General features: G+C 36.0%; 2 protein-coding genes and 1 non-coding gene across 3 annotated transcripts in view; all 3 read right to left on the bottom strand.

Moving 5' to 3' along the window:
- Positions 1 to 2,408, bottom strand: part of LOC134744620 (uncharacterized) — a 53,818-nt gene extending 51,410 nt beyond the window's left edge. Inside the window, exon 1 of the mRNA XM_063678497.1 lies at positions 2,030 to 2,408. The gene's annotated coding sequence lies outside the window, so the exon portion shown is untranslated. The remainder of the gene's footprint in view (positions 1 to 2,029) is intronic.
- The window catches only part of LOC134744681 (transmembrane emp24 domain-containing protein eca), a 351,400-nt gene that overhangs the window by 230,537 nt on the left and 96,584 nt on the right, over positions 1 to 24,279 (bottom strand). The window lies entirely within an intron of this gene.
- On the bottom strand, positions 23,967 to 24,050 carry Trnal-cag (transfer RNA leucine (anticodon CAG)). The gene has a single exon. It is a non-coding gene; the product is annotated as a tRNA-Leu (tRNA).

Genomic DNA, 24,279 nt, shown 5'->3' with positions numbered 1-24,279 from the left:
TTAACGAAAAATAGTAAGAGCAATGCTAACTGACGCGGACCCGTGCGGCGGTTCTTGCCTACAATGGCACCCGCGTACGCGTACGCCCGCTCCGTGCACCCGCGCCAGCTAGCGGACGCCCAAGAGTAGTTTTGGCCATTTTTCATTGGAACAAGGTAGAGAAGCGTAGATAAACCTAGTTTTGACGTTGAATATATGCGATCTACAATTATACTAGTTGTTGCGGTTCTCGAGTTTGTTTATTGGTTTCCCTGAATCAGAAAGTGCCGCTTGTTGATGTTGTTTATGGTATTCTACTAAATTGGACTACATTGAGTGTTGCCTGCATTTTGTCATAATTATGTTCTGAGTCTTAGACTACATTAACACTTATTTCAAATTAAAAACATCTGAGACCTGTCTAAAAAAAAAGAAAACATTTTGTTCGTGGCCAGCGACGGTGAGATGTGGCCCTAAAACGAGGCATCGACTTTTTGTAAACAATTTAATCCGTTGAGTTACTAGACGCATAAAGAAGAGCTTTTACGAATTAAGCAGATAAGTTTACCGCGCATTTACATGTCGCTTAAGGCGGTTCCCTGAGCCAGAAGGCGAAAAATCTCCTTACATGATCATGTTTTTCTAAGAGACGTTGATATTCGTAGACGTGGAAAAAATATATGTAGTTCTTGACAATATTATCTTTAATAACATAGCTTTCGATACACGAATTATGACACTTCGCTCGATACAATTAATTCCCAAAGTAACCTCTAACTCGAACTTTTAATCAAACTTTACTCGGTTGTTTATTATGTGATACTATAAAGAAAAAAAGAAGAAAAAACAATCTTAACTTAAATAGTAATTTCATAGCTTTCGAATTTCAATATTGTAAGGTATCGTTTTTAAAATAAACAAATATCGACAAAATTCGATGAAAATTGACAGTTGGCGCGCATGATCTTTCCCGTTCTTTCTTACGAAATGTGACAGTGACAGCAGCAAACCGACGGAACAGCCTTAAAAGATTACTTCACACGAGTGCCCGCAGACAATGCATTCAACAAGCCGCCAAAAATGCTTGTGTTCCCCTCGCGTGGAAACAGCGGCTTTGTATAAAATCAACTTCGTCATTTAATACATTGACAGTTCTTGTAAATTTCTTTTTTTTTAATTAAATTTCTTGTAACTTTTATGTACCTATATTCGTGATGTTTGCACAACACTTAGAAGGTGCTGCTTGAAATGTTCATTAATTTAAAAGATTTACCACAACATGCGTGTCTGCGTGGCCGGGTTTCATCGTGTACAGTCTTTACTTATGGTTAAGTAGGTTAGGTTATTTATCTTCTAGCTAGAGGGATACGGTTTTGGTACTAAGGTACCTACTAAGTTTAATATAGTCACCTGTAATGATAGTGTTCACAAATAAACGAAAATGCGCAAAATATTTGGTCTTATTTGTAGAGTCATAATAACGTTTCATATATTTTTTCGCGATACGTTGTGAAAGACATATTGCTGATGACTGGTACTGTTATTGGGATAATAAAGATGCAGGCGTCCATAAGCAACGGAGAGTGGGATGTATGCTTGTTCGCCACCGACGTAGAATTAAAAAAAAAATAGTTTGTCAAAGGACTGTCTCATTTTAAACATAGACAGAGAAAATCATACTATCTCTGCCTTACACTAGTACTAGCAACCAAAAGAAAAGGATGAGTATAGTGTTATTTGTTCTTATTTACTGACAATTTGGCTTGCCCAACTATACATATCGTATAACGAATTCAAAAACTTTGTTAAACTTGTCACTACATCTATGGATTTTTTAACATACGCTAGGGTATATTATCAAAGATAATGACCGTATGCCGAGGCTATAGAAATATTTAATGAATCTCTTGAAAAGGTCAGCTGGAGGCGTATTTTTTGTGTGAATTGTATACGTGCGTTTTTTTAAATTTCAAATAGGTATTTTGTAATGAAACTTACTTTTAAATTCCACATTAAACCCAGATATTGCAATCCTGTTAAGAAATCTTACCGTAACCTAATATTTGAGCACTTAAATTAAAAAATAAAAACTAACACATTTCACTTAAAAGTTTTCGCACTCTCACAATCACACGCCAATTTCGCCAAAAAATTAAAACCGTCTGAACACATTTCGTGCGTATTCGAATTTAGAACTCCGATTCCGTCATTCCATTTTTTTCATTGTTTTTTTTTTCTTTTCGGCCAGAGGAGCACTGGTAGTTTACGTCGCGTCTATGGTGCTCCCGTGGCGGTAACTTTTCGCCGACTGACGGCGCGACGTCGTGGTCACTAGCTATCGTTGATTTGAATCTTGATTACCGCTAACAATCGGGTCAGGGCTCCGGTGTTGAGCGAAAATTTACGAAAATTCTTACCGACCGTGAATTGTGAGCGGGAAATTGACATGACGTGGGGAATTGTATTGCCCTTTGGTAATGGCAAAATTATAGTAGAGTTGAACTTATTATAGTAGCGTGATTGATTCTGATGGCATAATTTCATGCCGACATTTGTTCACCCCTATTCGAAATCATGCCTACATATAAATATAAATGCGGCCTTTGCTAGGGCTATTCTAATGACTAAATGTTCTTAGATACACGTAGATTTTAACTACCGATCATATCTCCTGGTCCGGGTTACATATATATACATGTATAACTAAATTATCTAATAAAAGTAAGAGCGGAACAAATGAAAGTTGGACGTAGGTTCAGAACTTATGAATAGGGTGCGTAGACTGCAAATCGTTTACGCTCCGTAGCGAACGAAACGCAACTGTCACTGTCGCACTAATATGAAAGAGTGATAGAGAGACACAAAGCGTTTCGTTATCGTAGAGCAAGCGATTGTCACCTTGGCTAGGCACCCTGTTACCGACATTATGACATCTAATTATGCAAAGTTATCGCGAAGTTATGGTATATAAGGTGATATAGCGCTTGTAAATAAAGTAATTCCAGCAGTGACATTAAATTAATTTACATTGTCGAATATATACTTACTGCGGGCCTATGACGGTCGCAATTTTATCGTCTGTCATCATCAGAGTGACGTATGACACGATAGACGATAAACCATCATATTCGTAATGGAAGTTTACTGGTACAAGGCAACATCCATACTTAATTCCATACTTAATATTATAAAATTATTTCTGTCTGTTATCTCTTCACGCTTAAACCGCTGAACTGATTTAGTTGAAACTTGGTATAGAGATTGTTTGAGTCCCGAGGAAGAAAATCCCTTAAGGGGGTGGAATTTTGTATGTGGAATTAACAACAACTGAACACCCGACCCGGAGTTAGACCCGGTAATGACATTAATTAAGTATGTTAACTGAATAACAAACTTTGTCGATTGGAACTGCGCCTTCACTGGTGCACGATTTAGTTCAAATTTGGGTATAGTGATAGTTTGAGTCCCGGGGAAGGACAAAGGGAAGGTATAGTTTTTATTTCAGGTGAAAAAGTGGGTGGAAATTTATATAGGGAATCAATACCTAACAACTGAACCGATTAAGATAAAATTTGGTTTGGAGATAATTTGAGTCCTGGGGAAGCACGTAGGATAGGTGTTACCCCAAAATTCATCCCTTAAGGGGGTGAAAAGGGGGTGGAAGTTTGAATGGGGAATCAATAACTGTTATTAACTGATGTCTGTGAAACTTGGTTAGATCTCAAGTTTGCACTTGTGGCACTGATGCGCAAACATTCCACCACATCATCGAGTCATCATCATCAATGGATGCATTAACGCGTTAAGTATACCGACAGACTTTCAGAATTGGAGTTTTCTTCGAACTAAAATTCCGTACTTGATTTGTTATAATTATTAATATTAGGTACTTAGGTACCTATCAATAAAAAAAAAACAATTTGAGCCTTTTTAAATCAGAATGAACCTCCTGATCACACTTAGCGATGACGCCATGAAGTTGCTGAGTGGTCTCATACGATCCGTACCCAAAGGGTAAAAGCGGGACCCTATTACTAAGACTCCGCTGTCCGTCCAAAGTCAAAGTCAAAGTCAAAGTCAATATAATCTTTATTCAAATAGGCCTAGCAACAAGCACTTTTAAATTCCGTCGGTCTGTCTGTCTGTCTGTCTAGCTAGCTATCACGATTCACGGTTCATGAGATACAGTTTGTCACCAGACTGTATCTCATGAACCGTGATAGCTAGGCAGTTGAAATTTTCACAGATGATGTATTTATGTTGCCGCTCTAACAACAAAATACTAAAAACATAATAAAATAGATATTAAGGCTCCCATACAACAGTGTTTTTTTGCCGTTTTTTTTTTGAGTAATGGTACAGAACACTTCGTGCGCGAGTCTGACTCTCACTCGGCCGGTTTTTTGTTTAATATTACGTCATACAACTAACCGAATAAATAAATTAGTAAGCGAATTTTTCACCACCCTGTTTTCTGGAGTGATGATACTGATGATATTGCATTTTGAAGCCAGTAAGAATTAACTAAAATTAGAATATAATCTCAGGATAAAACGACTAAAATAATGGTTTCTTAAATAATCTCTTCTATTTTTATTCTAGCGCTTCAACATTACGTATTTTGAATAAAATGTTCTCACAAGCTGAGCTAAATTGAACCTTGTCACAATGCCATAGAGACTGACATGTGAAAGCTTTTAAATCTGTATTTACCCATCCACTTACTTAATCATCGTTAAAGTGCGAGTGAGACGCGCTTATGTGACTAATGGTGCCGTCCTCCTTCCGCCACTATTACAGAAAGGAAGGTCGAGGTCGTTGATATATTTTTAATATTTTCAGTTTCTATCTCTGAAATTAATGGTTCCGTGTTTTTACGTATTTGTACAATGGAAACGAAAACCAAGGTGCCTATGAAATCTAGGTATTTAAGTACAGTGAGCTGAAAAATGCATGGACACGTTATGAATTTATTAATTCATTTATTTGAGTCTTTTTGGCAAAGAAAATATGTAAGTTCTTAATTTTCAGAGAATATGAAAAAAAGCTAAGCCCTGTTAACATTTCAAAATTAATATTCTTATAAAAGTCCATGTTTCGCGAAAGTTACCGGCCTTTAGCGACTTACAAAGTTCAGAGGGTTTGGTACTTAGTTCCGATTGCTTTATAGCTATATTTATGATATTGTAAAGCGTGGAATAGAGTAACAGAGATCTAAACACGATTTTCTTTAAATGTCAGAACAATTTTATACAATACTGACAAACTTAAGCGTGTTTAAGTTCTGAGGCGTCACACATTGACACTGCGAGCTGCTGCTGTAAGCAGTTCACCTTAGATAAAGATAAAATACATTTATTCGTGACAATCATAAAATTGTACTAACATGTACAGACAACAAAAGACACAAGCCTTGTTGAGCTGAAATCAGCTCTGGTCTTTCGTAGAATTTCTGAGTTTTCTGACCCATTTCGCACCTTGTCACAGTAATCAATATGAAATTCGCTAGAGATCTCATACTATTTGTTACTGTGACAAGGTACAAAATAGGTCAGAAATTAAATTCTATGTCTACGTTACGTACTTTGGCCTGTTCTATTTACAAATTTATTTACATACAAGATATATACAGTGCTACTACGTAAACGAAATTAATAACTAGCTTAAATCTAAAATAGGCCCTTGGGGCATTGTACCAAGGATGCTGGCGGCATTTCCCCGCTGTATCGCAATGCTGATACGTTGTGCGAGAAAGCCGCCAGCTCTTCGGTCACCAGTTACGTCAACCAGACGCTTCGCGATTTCTGCAAACAACTTGTGTGCGCTGGGACCCCATGGACCTAGAGTTTCAACTCCAAATGGAACGAAATGATACTCTCTACCGAGGCTCTTATATTTATTACGTTTTAAAATTTCGGCGCTTTCCGCCGCTCCGCCCGCTTTTACATTAGTCCGTTGGAGGTGGGACGGTGCCAGTGTGTCTACGCAGGTAGCATCCCACACCAACATCCGTCCCAAGCTCCAAGGAACCAAGGACATCCCATCGGGCCTCTTGCCATCATCTCTGATAATACCAGTCGGCTCAAGAAGAGCGGGTACATTGATGGTGGCAAGAGACCGACGGATTATGTCATTAAGCGACGCATGTCTTGAAAAACGGCCGGCACTTTTTTGACAAGATAATCCATGGTGTCCCTGTTCCTGTTCCATTTATATATTTATATATTATTAGTATTATTACCGAATACGGCGCTATATGTATCGCGCCTGCACGTTTCCGCCACGGCTGAAGATGTGGTGGAATATGTTCGCAAGAAGATCCGTTACGAGCTGAACTGAAAGTGTTAATTCCAGCTGCGATCGCGCCATTACGTGCACCAGTTCGTTCGTGGTGCGCGTGCCGCGGCTGCTGCTGAGGGCCTACCGCGAATCACGTTCGACGTTTTGCCTCTCTGTCGCACTTGTAAATTCGTACGTAAGTGTGACGTAGTTCGCGTAAGGCCCTCTGGACACCATCGCGAGCGCGGATTTCTGACCGAAGGGTGTGGTATTTCGGCGGTTCCGTGGGAATCTGCACACAACAGAGAACCTCCGTGCCCCCGAAATATTTTTTAGCTTGTAAGATTTTTATTATTGTATGTATGTGTTTGTAAGGTGTGTATGTATGGGCCTTAGGTGCCTAATAATAAATGATATTTAATTTTAATTTATTATATTCGCAAGAATTTAATATTTCTTTGTGTAATAAATTTCAGTAGCTGCTCAAGTATATCTTGTAGAACTCAGTAGGCTTAATCTTAATAAAAAAAACTATTAACGCCCTCCTAGTCTAGTCGGTACTGTACCTCCCTGTACTACCCTGTCTTTGAAGCAGGAGGTCCCGGGTTCGAATCCCGGTCGGGGCACTTATTCGTGTGTTTATCACAAATATTTATCTATATAAGTATGTATAGTATATCGTACGCCGCCTAGTACCCATAGTACAAGCTTTGCTTAGATTGGGGTTAGGTAGATCTGTGTAAGATTGTGTGTAAGTTGTGGTTGTGTGTAGGCATTTCCTAGCATAGATGTCATTGAAAACTGTACCCATGTCGTCCCATGTAATCATTTTCAAAAATAATCATTTTTATTTCCTATCGCTACAAACCGGCATATCAAGACGAAACTACAATTACATTTCCGAGCGTTGGCACTTGACACTTCAATATTACAAAAGGGAGGGCACTTGTCCCAGGCCTGATAAAGGACACGAGACGGAATTCGCAGACGTAGTGACGCCAGGGTCTAGTGTTTTCGGGCATCGTAAATATTAAGTACGTAACAGATATTATTAGTTTGTTACTGCGAGTGTTTCACTAGGTTATAAAGATACGAGATAGTGATATCTCGTAATACGCGAAATAAAGTTGTAGTATAATAGTAGTTTATGTGACCGCTACATCGTGAATGAAAGGCAATAAAGTATGAATGTGGATTTCAGACTCGTTTTCAGCTCGTTTCATAAAAGCATCACACGATGTGACATGTTTTAATGCCTGATTATTCTATTCTATTCTATTCTCTACACATTCTTCAGCCTTCCGAAGACAAAGACTAATGCCGGAAAACGTGCACCTATATACAGAATGTGCGACCACTACAATAAGTTTCTTCTCGAGATTGATCTCTTCTCAAAATCCCGCGCCCAGTTCAAAGCAGCAGTCACAAATTTATATAGAAATAAATTACAAATACCTAGGTAACTTTTTTCTTTCTATTAAATTAGTCTAAGTACATACTTGACATACTTTTTACATAATATATTATATATATAGATACTAAGTCTCTCTCAACACTTGTAATGTTGTTAACCGCATGTTAGTTATAGTTTTAGTTATAACTTATAAAAATCCGTTAAATCATATATTATATGATTTATTTGAATTCAAAACTGTAATAGATGTCATATATTTAATTTATATATAGTATTAGATTATTTATAGTAGTTTATAGTAATATTTAATAAAATAATTTGATTTGTTCCCAAACTTGTTCATTTATTTTAATGTTCTATTTTAGGTTTTCCTGGGTGCCCTGAAAACCTGCGCGGCATCCTGGTTTTCTGTAATTAATTAATTACTTTGTTCATTCTTGTTTTTACGTATGATGTTTTACGCTAAATAAATATTTTATAATGTCTCTATGTGAGTTTTATACATTCATACTAAGGATGATTTGAGTTTCAGTTGTCGATAGTATATCTAAATGTATTTGCCAGGAAATTTGAGCATCTAAAATAACCCATCTCACGAGTTCAAAGTCAAGTCAACCAGTTAATCTTACACCTAATTATTGTACAGGTGCTACCACAGACAATATAACTGTGGTGCTACTATTTCTATTGTATATATGTTCATAGGTGTGTATTTATGATTTAAACATTGGAAGGACCTAAATTCTATTTCAATACACTTTTTCTTCTAAGCCGAATAAAAAAAAGCTTTGTTCAGCAATATTTACTTGAGTAAAAAATCAAGCTTATAATATTTTACAGCATAATATACTTACTTCCGGAGTAGTAAATCTTTTATTCGAATTGTTTGCTTTCATTTTGTCTAACTTACGCGTTTGAACAATTCAGGACATTGTCTCCACAAAACGAGGGTAGGTATTGTATTAGGCGGCCTAGTTTTTACACCCGACTTGCCTTGCTAGCTCCTGAGCTGTGAGCCTATTCAAAATGACAGACAATCAAAAATACGAGCTACTTAAACTTTTTGTGTGTATTATGAATTATGAAGCGAAGACACGGAGTGGGCGTTGCAATTTTTATTTCATGGAGCAAATAGAAATACATGTAATTGCCAAGTTTAACCGTTTAATCAGTCCCACCTCAGGGTAAGAAGTTATTTATGTTATTATGGTTAACTACGAAATAATTGAGGACTTGGTTGCATAATATAGTCGAGGATAAAAATGGACATTTATACCTGAGTCACAAAAATATCCAATATTGTACGTTATTTTACCGTATTTATTCAAGACTAAAAAAAATTGTACTCGGGCCGGTCGGGGGCGCCCGGCATGGCTGGCAGTTTGTATGGCAGATTTTGGACTTTATTGCTAAGTCAATAAGGGTCGTAATAGATGACTTTAATTTGTGCTCTAGAACATAATAAGCAACTTTATGTCGTCTACGCACGACTTAAATCGAACTTTACGAGCATGAGAAGAGGCTTTTGTGTACTTACGATGTATAATTGCGAATAGGTACCTACTGCAATAAATCATAAAGTAAATATTGTCTAAATGTATCTAAAAATGTAAGCAAATGATATGATGAGCGCTGACGAGTCACTGTTTTAGTAGGTACACCTATTCTTTAAACGCATTCACTGCTAACGCGAGCTACGCGCTACGTTTTAGTCGATAACGTTGCTTTTCCGCATTGTAGTAAAAAACGCCTTCGAACAGAGAACCAACATAGCGGGTCTCTGGCAGTAAATGTGTTAAAATACCAGATTCCATTTAGGACTAAACACTGCTAATACTGCTATCACGTTCTTGGCAACAGTGTACATTTTGCTACATTATAACAGTTCAAAAAATGTGGTCAAGGACCTATCATGCGACTTATCTTATGAGGTCAATACAATGAGACAAATAAAAATGTTAAAATGATATTAACTAATAACTATAATTTTAACATGTTTATTAGTAAAGCCTGACCAGTAATATATGATCATTGTCAAGAGGGCGCTGTTATTCTCATTCTCGTGACAGTTCAGTATAAAATGAAAAAATTTGTTCCAGTGAAATTCCGCAACATGGCGCGTGATCATATATTCGGTCAGGCTTTAACCACTCCACACCAAAGTTTACTAGTCACAATACTCACAATATCAACATTAGTCAGCAGATGCAGTAAAGCAATAAACTGAATTATAAATGACGTAGCGACAACGTCAAACATCCTGAAATAGATGACACTTGTACTTTTGTTTTGAAGTTCACACATCCGTGTGCCAAAGGTCGGTGTGACGGACGGACTTGCAAGTTTCGCGTCTCTTGGGGCCTAACCAAGGCCGTGTTGCACCATAAACTACAACTAATATTACAAGAGGAACTCCTTTTCTAATAAGTGGAATTAGAAAAGGAGTTCCGCTTGTAATATTAGTTGTAGTTTATTATGCAACACGGCCCAAGATGACAATAGTAGTTTGTGTCACAATTAGACCGAACTCTCAGTGAAGTTCCGTTTACCAAAATAGCGCACCGCAGTTTGACTTCTGATCCTTTGGCTTTTTTTGGTTTGGTTTTGGTATTGACATTAATTATGTGTAAAAACGCGCGTTTAAAGTGTTTTAGTTTTATTTTATAGATAAGTTCGTTTTTAAGAAATGTATTGTTATTCCTTTAATAAGTCTATATGTCCAAATGGAGATCAATTTCTAAAGTAAGCCGCTCCTGTACCTATTTTATTGTAATCTATTGTGTTACAAAAGTTGGCGTGACGAACGACGCGGTCTTGTAAGTTCGGCCCAGGGGACACTAAACTTCAGATATAATATGGCTGGAACTTTGGGGTTTGAATATCGAATTATAATCTCGCTACCTTGGCGACCATCATATAGGGACCCTATATGATGGTCGCCAAGGTAGTATTCAAGTCTCGTTGGGTAGGTTTTGTAATACTTATACTATATGCCTACTCTCATTAAATGATACGTTTCGTATGGAATTTGCGAGGTGGTTTCCTTGATAGTAAATTTTGCTCAGTTTAGGAAGAGTAAGTAGTTAAAGAATTAAATTTTTACTTACTGAAAGATTAAATTAATACTAACTTAAAGTCTCAGTACAAAACATAAAAATTACTGCCATCTAGACATATTTTATAATCATTAAGGTGGATGTCTAGGGATGTCCTGCCGACTAGCCACCAAAAGATGGCGTGATTGTGCACAAATTGTGGATTATCACTATTTCTCTCAAAACCCAAACGATTTTCAAAGATGTGTTGATATACGCACAAACAATAAAAAATATTACGTCTAAATCGACATATGTTTCCACTGAACAGTGTCTCATTTCATCAAAAACCGGTAAAAACTGCAAAATATTGCAATTTCTTGCATTTACGCACACTACCATAACTACTGTCATTCCGCAGTGTCAGTCTTGTGACCATTACGCCAAAATAGACTAGAGGTCGCTAGTTCAGAAGATGGCTTTTCTTATTACTCTCATTAGCTGACAAGGGACAACAGTGTAAACTAGATGGCGCGGTGTAGGAGATGAATTTTTCAGCAAGATTAATTTATGGTAAAGGCGCATCCAGACGAACTGAATTTAGCACCAGAATGGGCGGATTGTTTATGGTCACGGAAGGTAGCTCGTAGCGTGCGTTTACGTACCTAGGCGTTTGCTTGGTCTGATTCCAGCTACCTACATTCCAAATTATAAAATTTCAAAGGTTACGTATAAGTGAATAATAAGTATACTTTCTACAATGCGTTTTTTCACGCCGCAAAAGAGCATATATGCGTCAGTAAAATTGCCAAAAGAGCTTTTTCAAAAAAAAAAATTAAGAGCATCACAACTTATCTTTTTGGGTTCTTCCAGCTCTGAATCACTAGCATATTCAACCCTGATATTTAAAAAATGTTCCAAAAATATGTGGCTTTACAAAAGGGTCCTGATGCTTCAAGTGCAATAAGGTCCTTTCCGCACTTAAACTATCGTGAGACGTATTTCAAAAGGCGACTAAAAATAATAGTGAGTAAAAACCGTGCTGATAAATATTTTGAAGGTCCTTTCCATCTGAAATTCTGTTAAAAAGTCCTTATTACACATGAAGCATAAGAACCCTTTTCTAATAGAAAGCCACATTCGTATGGAAATTGTAGTTTCCACTTGTAAAAGTAACATAATTTACTTACAGACTAAAACGTGACGTAATGGAACGGACATTTTGGGACATTTTTTTTTAATTGACGAGATTCTAAGTAGAATGAGCCCAAGAAAGTCCAGACTTGTAAGAATCAGGTTTTTAATACCTATTTATTTATTTTAGAACTTGCTCAAAAACTTGCGCTGAGAGATATCGCATTCAATAGGTATTTTTATCGATCTACTTAATTTCGTTATTCGTTTCATGGACAAAAAGTTGAATTTCAATGCAGAACGAAAATATTCATGTTTTACGGGAAAGTACCTAATGCAAGCTTTAGCTATTTTTTGGAACACAATACCATACCTTTTCCGCCTGGTACCTAAAGAACGAAATGAAAAAACATTTAAAAATTTCAAAAATATTTATTACCAAAAAGTAATAGGTATGTATAGTCGCCATCAGATATATCGGAGCGGCCGAGACTCTCACAAAAATCTGAACACGCCTCTATTGTCAAGGCGTTAGAGTGCGTGTTCAGATATTTTTGAGCACCTCGGGCGCGCCGATATATCTGATGGGGACTGTACATCACAAGTTCAAAAATCCAAAATTAAGTTAATAACTTGTATAGGAGGAATTCGCTCTTTCATACTTGATAAACATTGTAACTGCACCGCTAGGCAGTAGGCACGCCTGTAAGAACATATACGAGTATTATTATTTTATGTTATGTATGACTAAGCAGACCAAGTAGTTTCAGCCGGTTGACAGATTAAAACTTTTGGTAAATGTTAGTTTGTCTACAACTAAGTACCACAAATTCAAACATTAAAAATAAACTAAAAAATAACATAAATTAGCTAAATTTTCATATCAAAATTTTAACTGTTTCTAATTTGGACATTTTTTTCCGTCTCGCCGTAATTTAATTACTCATACCTATAGTCGTAATTACGATGAGTTGACACTTGAGGTTTACGTTAGAGACTCCGTGAAGACCGTGAACGCGAACGCATTCCTTATCTATCGCAATTCACACCAATACATTACAACTACAAAAGTGAAGATATTGCAATAACTGTAGGTTTTCTATGACTTGATAAAAACTAATGTTGAGCTTATGAGCGTTTTCACATTGTTCGATCCGATATCGGATGTAGGATCCCAGCTAAATCCTATCCAGTATCAATAGTGTCCTAGGGTCAACTTACGGTAATGTACTAAAAAGCCACAAATACTAAAACATTTACTATGGAGAAATAGTGAAATTTTATTCACAGTTTTTTATCTATCCTACAGTATCTATCAGTCCTACAGTAATGTCTTCATACAGTAAGGACTGAGTGGCGATATAGAAAACTGTAAGTAAAATTTCACGTTTTCTCCATAGTAAATGTATGGAAAAAATGGAGTTTTTTTTTAATTTGTGTGCGCTTTGCGTTCGCGTGTTGCTCGCCTAAGTAGTACGCTGCGTAAGGGTTCCTAGTTGACTACGGAACCCTAAAAGCATCCGTATGTTACAGCCATTTTACTCGGAATGTCCATCTAAATACACTTTCATCCAAATCGGTTTCAGCAAATCAAATTTGACGATATACCGATATTACCGATAGCAGCGCCACATACCGGGTATCCAATTGTTTTTTCGAACCATCCATGTACCTATACTAAAGGGGCCCACTGACTATCAGTCCGCCGGACGATATAGGCCTGTCAGTTAGAACAAAAATTTGACAGTTCCGAACAACTGACAGGCCGATATCGTCCGGCGGACTGATAGTCCTTGGTCCTGGGCCCCTTATAACTTTCCCCAGAATGTAACAAACACTTTTCTGAAAACCACATCAAAATCGGTCAGCCAAACGCGAGGTAATAGCGAACAAACATACATACATACAAACATGCGGGTCAAACTGAGAACCTCCTTTTTTTAAGGCGGTTAAAAATTAGCAAACTCAAAATTGACGCTTCCAAAAAAATATAATTATCACTTCGATTATAGCACAATCGGAATATGACTAACCTCGAAATCTCTAGAACAGTCCTGAAATTTGGTATTGTAACTTAGATATAAATAGTTGTAAATATGAAATACTGTGTTTGACATGTAAAACTATGTTTGGACTAGTTAGGAGGTAAACGTATCAAAAGTCCCCGCCCGTAACCCTGGTGCCGGTTCATTTATGGTATCAACATTGACACCATTCCTAAGTAAAAACTAAATTTAAAAAAATACTTTTTTTTAACTCCTCTTCACACTTAAACCGCTGAACCGATTTCGTTGAAATTTGGTATAGAGATAGTTTGAGTCTCGGGACAGTACATAGGATAGAATAGGATTACATAGGATAGTTTTAATAACCAAAATCAACTTTTGAGGGTGTGAAAAGTGGGGTGGCAGATGGTATGATTTAGATTCAGATTTATTTATTTAAGGATAAAAATTACACTATAAATTTGCATCAATGTCAAAATTATGCTTATCTTCTTATCATGATCGTCAAACATTACATACTAAAAAATATAAAATATAAATATAATAGTATATGTGGGGGATCAATAACCGCTGAACCAATTTAAATAATATTTGGGATGGTCTAAATGTTTGATTTAGTTGAAAATGATACCAATCATGACTTCAAACCTAAACTTAAACAGTATTAACCTCAGGAATTCAACTTCGGCGAAGAAGCTGAATTTCCCTCACACCAAATTTCACACCTTCAAAGTATGATTTTTAAGATAAAAACTTTCTTGTGTCCTGTCTCGGGACTTAAAACATCTCTACAAATTTCAACTAAACCGATTTAGCGGTTTGTGAAGAGGAGTTAAAAAAAAGGAATTTGTTTAAAGTTTATATGTTTTTACTTCGGAATGGTGTGAATGTGATACCATAAATGAATTTGGCACTCCCGATTAATACGAAAACGATACCAAACATGGCCTAGTAGCTTCATTGATGTAGATATCAAGATAAAATTTAGAGCCCCAAATAAACTTTCAATAGAGAATATCTCGAAGCGACTATTCACGATATCAAAAAAAATGACTGAATTAAACTTGTAGCTAATTTAATCAGCTTTCGTTTTGTTTAAGTAGTCATGTCGCTAAGACGCAAGGTGTCCAAGATATGTGAAAAACCGAAAAACATAACCTCCAAACCACCCTCTCCCCCCCGGCACCAGGGTTACGGATGGGGACTTTTGATATGTTCATCTCCTAACTAGTCCAAACAAAGTTACTTAGTCAAAAATTGTATTCCTAGCATTTCCCTCTATACCTTCTTATTGCTTGGCTTACGGAAAAAATACATCTTGTTATAGAAAATATATACCCTTTCAGGGGATATTCTTTTAGGGGTCATACGTTAATTACATCACACGTTTAAGGGGGAGGGGGAAAAGAAGAAAATGTGACATGTTGTGACAAGGGGGAGAGGAGTCACTTTAACTTGTACAGTACAGTTAAATAACAAGTTTTTGGAACGATAATCGTTTTTATTCTTTTAATTTTCTTTTCTAATCAGTAGACCCCGTTATCTTGTCGCACTGACATTTCTTTTTAGTAGAGCGTGAATGTTTTTTTATCGACTATCTCAATATCGAGGTTTATATAATGCAAAAAGTATATGCTCAATCTTAATGAATTTTTTTGATCTCACACAATCGGGTTCGCCAATCAGTCCTGTTACGTTTAAGGACCATAATACTGAATGAAGACATTACTGTAGGACTGATGGGCGAGATAGAAAACTGTGAATAAAATTTCACGTTTTCTCCATAGTAAATGTGTGAAAAAAGTTTTATTTAATTTGTGGCTTTTTAATACATTACCGTAAGTTTACCCCTAGGAAACTATTGATAGTGGCTAGGAATGGAATCGATTGGCATAAAAAATAAAATGTGAAAAATAAAAGTTATTTTCATACAAATTGTATGGGAAAAGTTTTCCTCGGCTTGTGGCTTTTCTAGCCGTTTATTTATTTTTGGTCCCATAGAAAGTTTTGATCCTGGATAGGAATGGGATCGATTGGCATCAAAAAAAAGTTTGTCAAAAATTACCTTTTTCTCTCAACCTGTATGTATTTTCCAAAATCTGTAAACGCCATCATGTCAGTGCCACAAGATAACGGGGTCTACTAATCAGTTTTGGTTTTAAAATTGCTAACACATCTTTTGTCAAAAATATTTTGATAAAATATTAATAATACTTAATTCGATTTGCCGATTTTGTTGAAAAAATGTGATGTCACACCAGTGGGGAGGGGTTTGCCAAATGTGACAAGGAGGGAGAGGGGAAAAAACCTAGAATTTTGTGTGACGTCATTAAGAAAATATGATTTTACTTTCAGCATTCTCTCAAGTCGGCTGTATTATTTTTTCTTTAATAAAACAAGTGTAAACAGGTTGTGAAAGGCAAGAGGAATCTACCGATACGTCATTTAAAAAAATCCGCCCAGTATCCTGAGCTACAGGGTGTATTGATTATCAGTATTTAAACTCATAACCCTACTCATAAACTCCTGAAAGGGTGTAAGCGCTAAATCTGGATTCAGCAATTATTTTCTATTACAATATGTATTTTTTCCGCAAAGATCTAGGACTTTTTTGTGTAGAATTTAATAAGCTTTAATGTTGCTTTACACCATCTATTCATAGATAACGTATATTTAGAATAAAACGCAAATTTCTCCAGGATGGTACACATTTTCTAAGATGGCTGTGATTTCTCGAGGTCCCTAAAATATCAAATAGTGTGGACATGAAAAAGAGACCTTTAATTAACATATGTACTAAACTTAATGACTGTCCAAGAGATTTCGAGGTTAGTCCTAATCCGATTGTGCTATTATGGGTGAAAATCGTTCTGGAAGTTCATTTTATGCCATTTTATATCTTGAGTATGTTTAACACGAAGAGGCTTTTATGTGCCTAAGTGACTGTAAGATTCAGAAGCTACGCACATGTGGTCACAATTAATCGAACAAAATATTTTCAACATTTGTTATAATTTTTATTTAATTTAGAAACTAAGGAAACGAGAGCGTTCCCAATTATCCCTTGCATTCTCAATGATTCCTACTACATACTGATTGAAAATACAATATGTTTTTCTTTGTACATTGTTATACGCATATCCCGTGAGATAAAAAAAAGTTCCTTGAAAAGTGAAACTAAATTGAAAATCTGTCAGTGTTTCCATTTCCCCCGCGGACTGTTTCCGACTACCCCATATGGTTTCGGGTAAAAAGGAACGGCAAGGTTTTTGTTTTCGCCCAAATTTAGTAGGATAACATTAACTTATTTTGGTAAAATTAGATAAACCGACAACCACACTAACGGTTAGCATAAAAGTAAATTCGGCTTTTATATATTTTTAGAGCGTTTAAAGTGTTCCCAATTCCCCCACTCTCCCCTACCAGGTCCAGAATAAAATAATACAAAATACATACCTATTATTACGAACGTCACCAACAGGTACCAATTTACTTACTCAGCACTAGTTGAACCATTATTTATCACCTTATGGGCATTTGACGCTTCAGGTAAAAGTCTATCTTCTGAAATCATCATAGTTAATTATTAATTGTTAATTAATTTCTACTCGGCCTGCAATATGAAATAGTACTTAGTACTGCTACTGTAAGGACTTGGTTATTGGTTATTGAAACAACGACATCATAAGGCGCTATCTCACTCTTACATTATTGTTTTTGCATATGTCTATCCTTATTACTCCAGTGTTGTTATTACATACCATTTGTGTGGATAATAATCATGGCCGCGTGGACGACAAATATTATGAATGGTTAAAAAAATCGGCCAAGTGCGAGTCGGGCTCGCGCAAGAAGGGTTCCGTACGATTACGGAAAAAACAGCAAAAAAATCACGTTTGTTGTATGGTAGCCCCATTTAAATATTTATATTATTCTGTTTTTAGTATTTGTTGTTATAGAGGCAACAGAAATACATCATCTGTGAAAATTTCAACTGTCTAGCTATCACGGTTCATGAGATACAGCCTGGTGACAGACAGACGGACAGACGGACGGACAGACGGACAGCGGAGTCTTAGTAATAGGGTCCCGTTTTTACCCTTTGGGTACGGAACCCTAAAAAGCAGCATTACAAAATTAAAGAGCCTGAGTATTAGTACGATTTGATATTGACAGTGAAATACATACGAATTGGTGCCATAATGGTGTTGTAAGGCAGCTTGAACTTGACGCCGTTTTCTTTTTCCATCGGACCACCGATGTGTTTTATACTCTCCTCCGTTAGTTTTCCCCATAACGACGACATTCTGGGTATGAACTAACGCTTGGCACAAGTTGACCTCCGAAGTCCGAAGGGCTCCTAATATTCTCACAAGTCGCCTGATATGAAGGCAACAATATAGGTAACACAAGGCTTTTGATGTTCACACTGACATTTAATGAATTGACATTTATTACTTACCTAAAAAGTAAAATGAATTTTAAGCAGTATTATAGGCTAAGGCTTCCGTATAAATAAATCCAGCGAGTAAATCACAACCACAACAACTCTTCCGCACAATAGTTAAATTAACGGTGAACGGGAAATAAAGCGAGCGGTAGTTTGAAAAAACGAATGCAGAAAAACGCAAGGGTTATCTATGGCATAACAAGTACCCTTCACACTGACGGTGACGGGCTTAATGATAATGTATTAAACTTAAATGTTATAATCTTATCATTTTGGTAAATCAATGATGAAGCACTAATAATTTATAAATAATAATTTTAATATGAAATCATTGCAAAATTATTACCTACCAATCCAAGTTTTGAACTGGTAGTGGTAATTAACGAAGATTTCTGGAGACCCTTTAGAAAACCAAATCTGGCTTGACCTCCGATTAGGTGTTACATGTACGAATCAAGGGATCAAATTTTACCGGTTTTGGTTTGTAAGCTAAACCGGGTACACTATGTTTTGTGAATTAGATACCCTTACGATATTGCCACCTGTCGAGCTAATTAGACACTACTGAGTTAGGTCACCTGTGTTAAAGCGACATCTTGTTGGTTATGATTAAACCTAACCTCGCCATCTTGTTTTACATGGATAGTGTAAAGATCACTCACACAAACAAGCGTTAGAGCAAAATCTTCTCAATTTTCAAATGGATTTTTCAATAATATTATTGAATAACTGGTCATTATTCGTAATTACGCATAGATAAATGGATATGGACTACCAAAACATCAAGGTTTAAAGTGCACAAAATGTACGTATTAAGAGAAAAACTGCCAATAAAATTGTATGAAATTCGCACAAGGAGATCCACCTTAATAATAAACACTTTACTGTTCCGGAAAACAACTACCACTATGTTAGCGCCATCTACCGGGTGGGATCGGAACTGAAGCTGAAAGCTTGCGTTTGGTTTCAGGCTCCTCGTGTTTTCGTTACTTCGACAGTCGCTTGTTACCGACGTAGGCCGCCAGGTGGCAGTGACAGGCATCCGTACTTTAACCAAGGGAAAACAACTGTTCAGCAGATAATAAGACCTCACCCTATTGTAGTAAGGTTTAGGAAGGACAGTTAATGGTCTTCTATGTCTGCGCAGTCTGTACTGTCCAATGCAATCAATCAATCAATGTCTTTATTTTGCATAAAAAAGTGGTACATAATAGAAGTAATTAAAATATATTTACAGGTAAAAGTATTGAATTTGCTAACTTGTTCAAAAATAAAGTGACACTTGACACATATTGATGACAATATTCAGTTGACCCTGAAATTTGTATTTTAATATAGTCTGGCTGAACAAACTCATTAGTAACAGTAGAATAAAAAGAAATTACTACCTTTTCCTTAAAAAAAAGACAGAATGATTATTTCTGAATATGCTCCAATAGCAATGGCCGTTTGCTAAACTATAAGTACCTACATAATTAATAACTAAATATTACTTTTGACACTGACAGATCAGTGCCTATCGCTTTAGTGTGACATCGGTGTGACATGTGCTTATATCAATGTTAGAATCGGGCCGTTAGTCTTAAAATGTCAAAAAAATTTTGTCATGTCATTATAAAAAAAAAAAAACTTTCTCAATACATAGCATTAATCATAATCATAATCATTTATTGTATAATATTAATATTACATGTCAGTTATTTACAAAAAATATTGAATATAAAAGTTGATTAATAATATAGGCAATAATCATTGCATTATGGCAATAATATAGGCATTATGTGCGATTGCCAAGTCATTATATATACGTATTAAAAATTTAAGATATCTAATATCCTGGCACTGACTAAAATAACCGACTTGTGGTATCACATTACATCTCAAAACTTTTTTGTAGTAGAAGAATTGCGTTGCGAGACGCATCTTTTTACATGTAATGTTTTTGATGGGATTAAACTTTTTTTTGCGTTCCTCTTTTGTCCATAAGTGTAGATTGTTTTTGAGGGGAACCATGGTGCCACCGTGTTAGTGTTTTTGTGTAAAAGTTAATTGAACTCGCTTCATCGTACCTACCTTCATCTTATATGCGCAAGTTGTTCCTCAAGTCTGTCCCAAGACTGAGAAAATCTAAGAGCAGAAAAAGAGCAAGGTTCCTTGCGAAATTAAGTCTATTGTCACCAAGCCGGGCTTGGAGCATATTTCACTTGCTTGCATATGAATGCATTGCTGACGGTTTGCAAATTACAATTTTCATTAACATTGGCCCGTAGTAAAGTAGACTTTATTACAAGGTAATAGGGACGAGAATGAGTTTACCTGTAGATGCTGCCCAAGATGTCACTCATTTGTTTCCCTTTTCAAAACGGGGCGCGCTTTCGTCTAAAACTACGAGAAGAGGTAATCTACCGAAATGATGATTTCGAGAATCGTGGAGACTAATAGTAAGTAAAATAATTAAAAAAACCGGTTAAGTGCGAGTTCCTTTAACTCGCGCACTGAGGGTTCCGTACACACTTTCAATTTTATCATGTAACTAACTATAATCATGAAAGATTTTTCACTATGAAAAAAAAATGTTTTGTAATGTTCAATTTGAGCTCTTTAAAATGATATCCTACTTGACCTAGTAACTTGGACTTTCAAATTTTGCCCCCTCTTTATAATGAATATAAATAAAATAAAATATATTACACCAGACACTTTCAATGTGTCTGGGTTAGCGTTGTTCATAACTCATAACTATTCCAAATTAAGAGATCGCCAAAAGCGACTTAAAATAATAGTGAGTAAAAACCGTACGATCTAAATATTTTGAAATATGTCCCACGATAGTTTAAGTGCAAATTAAGAGATATTTAGCAATATGACAGACAGACGAACGGACGAACATAGTAGCATCATAAGGGTTCCTTTTGTACCTTTTTGGTACGGAACCCTAAAAAGTGCCTTTCGCCTATGATCAGAGAGGCTATAGTTTGGATTAACCGGGATTAGTAAGGTCGGGAATGTTTTTGTCGAAGATTTAAACGTCAAACATCAATTATTAGATAGCTACTCTGTAAGCTAATAGGTTACAAGTCCCAGGTAGCAAAATGACGTCAAATGACGTCAGAACGTCATAATGACGTAATAATGCCGTCATTATGACGTCGCTGACGTCATTTTACGTCATTTTGCTACCTGGGGTGTCCCTGCAAGTATTGTGGTATAGCTGTATACTTTGATATTACATACTATAATTTATTGTATGATAACAACGTTTAACACCATTTTCATGTTAAAATAAAACTATCGCGTGGCCTATTAGGGTCAGGATAAATCGCGTGTCGTCTCACCCAATTACAAGTATTAAAGTAGATCACAAACATATCTACGAATACAATTACGTATATGTTTTATAATAATTATAGTGCTGCCACTAGGTAATTATAATAATAAAGTCTGTAGGTATTGCTACTACTGCTGGCAACCACCGTAGTTAACCCATAGGGCCGCAGTGAAATCAAATTTTAGTTATCTGCCTCTTTATCGATGAAAAAATTTTGATTTTCGTTTTTCGCCGTAGGCCCTCATTTATAATGTCATATCGTGACAAAGTACACAAACGTGAATCATTCAAATTAATTGATAGTCTTATAATTTTTAGCCTCTACCAGATAGGTACGTATGTGTACCATATTTTTAGGGTTCTGTACCCAAAGGGTAAAAACGGGACCCTATTTAGTAATGGACTCCACTCCACTGTCCGCCTATGTCTGTCACCAGGCTGCATCTCATGAACCGTGATAGCCGCTATAACAACAATTACTAAAAACAGAATAAAATCAATATTTAAGTGGGGCTAGATACAACAAACGTGATGTATTTGCAGATTTTTTGCGTTATTGTACGGAACCCTTCGTGCACGAGTCCGACTCGCACTTGCCCGGTTTTTTCTTATTTTTATCGATGTGTGTCAACCAACGACAAATTGTGGTAAAAGTGAACACGCACTGATAATATTGTTATTTGAAAGCGACATAATTGCACATAGAAGTAATAAAAAATATTTACTTACACATATAGTTATTTGTTACACAAGGGTGCAAAGTTGTATTTTACCCGCGAAAGGATTCTACAGGTGAACCACGAGCGAAGCGAGTGGTTCTAAAATAGAATCCTGAGCGTAGCGAGTGTTTCAACACACGAGAAGTAAAATACATTTGCGCCCGTGTGTAGCACAAAACTTTTCACCTCACTATAGCGAGGAAAGTGCAACATCCACAGGCGTTAGATCATCTTCATCACTGAAATCACTCATTTCTTTACGATATTATAACAGAAAACTCTGGAAGTTGTGTATTTTTACGCGAGTCGGTGAGAAAAGGTTTTAAGTAAAAGAATTGTTGACAATGTTGACATTTCTGATGTATGAAATGTCAACGATGCGTTTTGAAATTGCATCGACTCAAATTGTGCGTTCAGAATTATATTTAACATCATTATAAAAAAACAAACGTTTCTTATGGAATTTTAAGGTTTATGACTTAAAATCATTAAATAAAGCTAAATTTGGTATTTTTTATTAGATTCTCAAACCATTTATTTAATGATAATTAATATCGAACAAACCATTATCATGAGCGTTTTACGTTTTGTTATCTGTCAAGCTACTTAAACACGCTCCATCCAAGGTCAAATTACTTTCCCCACTAGAGGATAAAACGCGTTTTTCCCCGCTTGTATTGAAGGATAAACGACAACTTTCCGAGCTAGTGAGGGGAAAAGAATATTTTATTATTTTATTTTATTTTTTTATTAATTAATTTTGAGATTTGTTGTACTACTATATGGATCTCTCAGATTCAAAGTAAATAAATAATTGAAATTGAATTAATACGATAAGTTTAGGTATTGGATAGGTAGATACTCACTAGATACTTATAGTGCGACATAAAATAGTAGAAATTAAATAGAATGGTACTAAAAAAATTTCATACTAAATTGTTGCCATGTTATTGCATTTTACGTCAAAAATGTCACAGTTACGTAGGAAGTGGCGCCCTCAATAATTGTCTACAATCTGTTGTCAGACTATAGACTTACGCAGCAAAACAGCGAGCGATATACCTACCTATCTTTCCGGTACTTGCGTCTTTTTAATAAGAAGATAAGTTTGCTGGAAACAAAGTGTGAGTCATTAAGGATCATCCGATTATATTCAAAATCATTTTCGTGGAAGGTATTTTTTAAGTTTTATTATATGGTTTTTGTTCATATTATTTATACACATTTATTTTCTTTATCAAAAATCTTTTTTTTAGAAACCTTAACCTTATTTTTAAAGACTTGCCCAATGATGTGACTCACGCTGATATCTACTGAATATTTTCTTTTACACTTTTAGTTGCATGTATCAAGCATGGAGTGCCCCCTTAAAATATATATATTTTCATTTTAACTTTTAAACTTAGGGGCTCACAAAATACACCAATATTCCAACTTTCACAGACGGACATGAGATATAACGAAGACGAAACTGCAAGGGTTCCGTTTTTGCCATTTTGGCTACGGAACTCTAAAAAAGGTATATAAAGCAAAACTAGAAAACAATAGACTATCAGTATCACTTAAAAATATATAAGTAGGTATAAATTGTTCAAATATTTGTTTTTAACACAAAAAAGAGTTGTCAGAAGTGGGATTCGAACCCACGCCCACAGAAGTGGACTGCGACCTGAACGCAGCGCCTTAGACCGCTCGGCCATCCTGACTTGTCAAGAGCTGACGAAAATAGCATACGAGATCGCATTATCATTTAACAGATAGATACCACTAATATTAATAAGTAAATCTCGCTTCCTATAAAAAGCCGACTACTAACATAATCTTTTTAAACTTTTGCTAACACAAGGAAACAAAGTATTAAATTGTATATGAAACACAAGTGTTTGCCGCACTTTTACTCAATATCCCCAAATTCCCCAATGCAGTACTTTTACC

Source organism: Cydia strobilella, chromosome 10 (assembly GCF_947568885.1).
Source record: "Cydia strobilella chromosome 10, ilCydStro3.1, whole genome shotgun sequence".
Taxonomy (NCBI): domain Eukaryota; kingdom Metazoa; phylum Arthropoda; class Insecta; order Lepidoptera; family Tortricidae; genus Cydia; species Cydia strobilella.
This window is presented reverse-complemented; position numbering and strand designations above follow the sequence as displayed.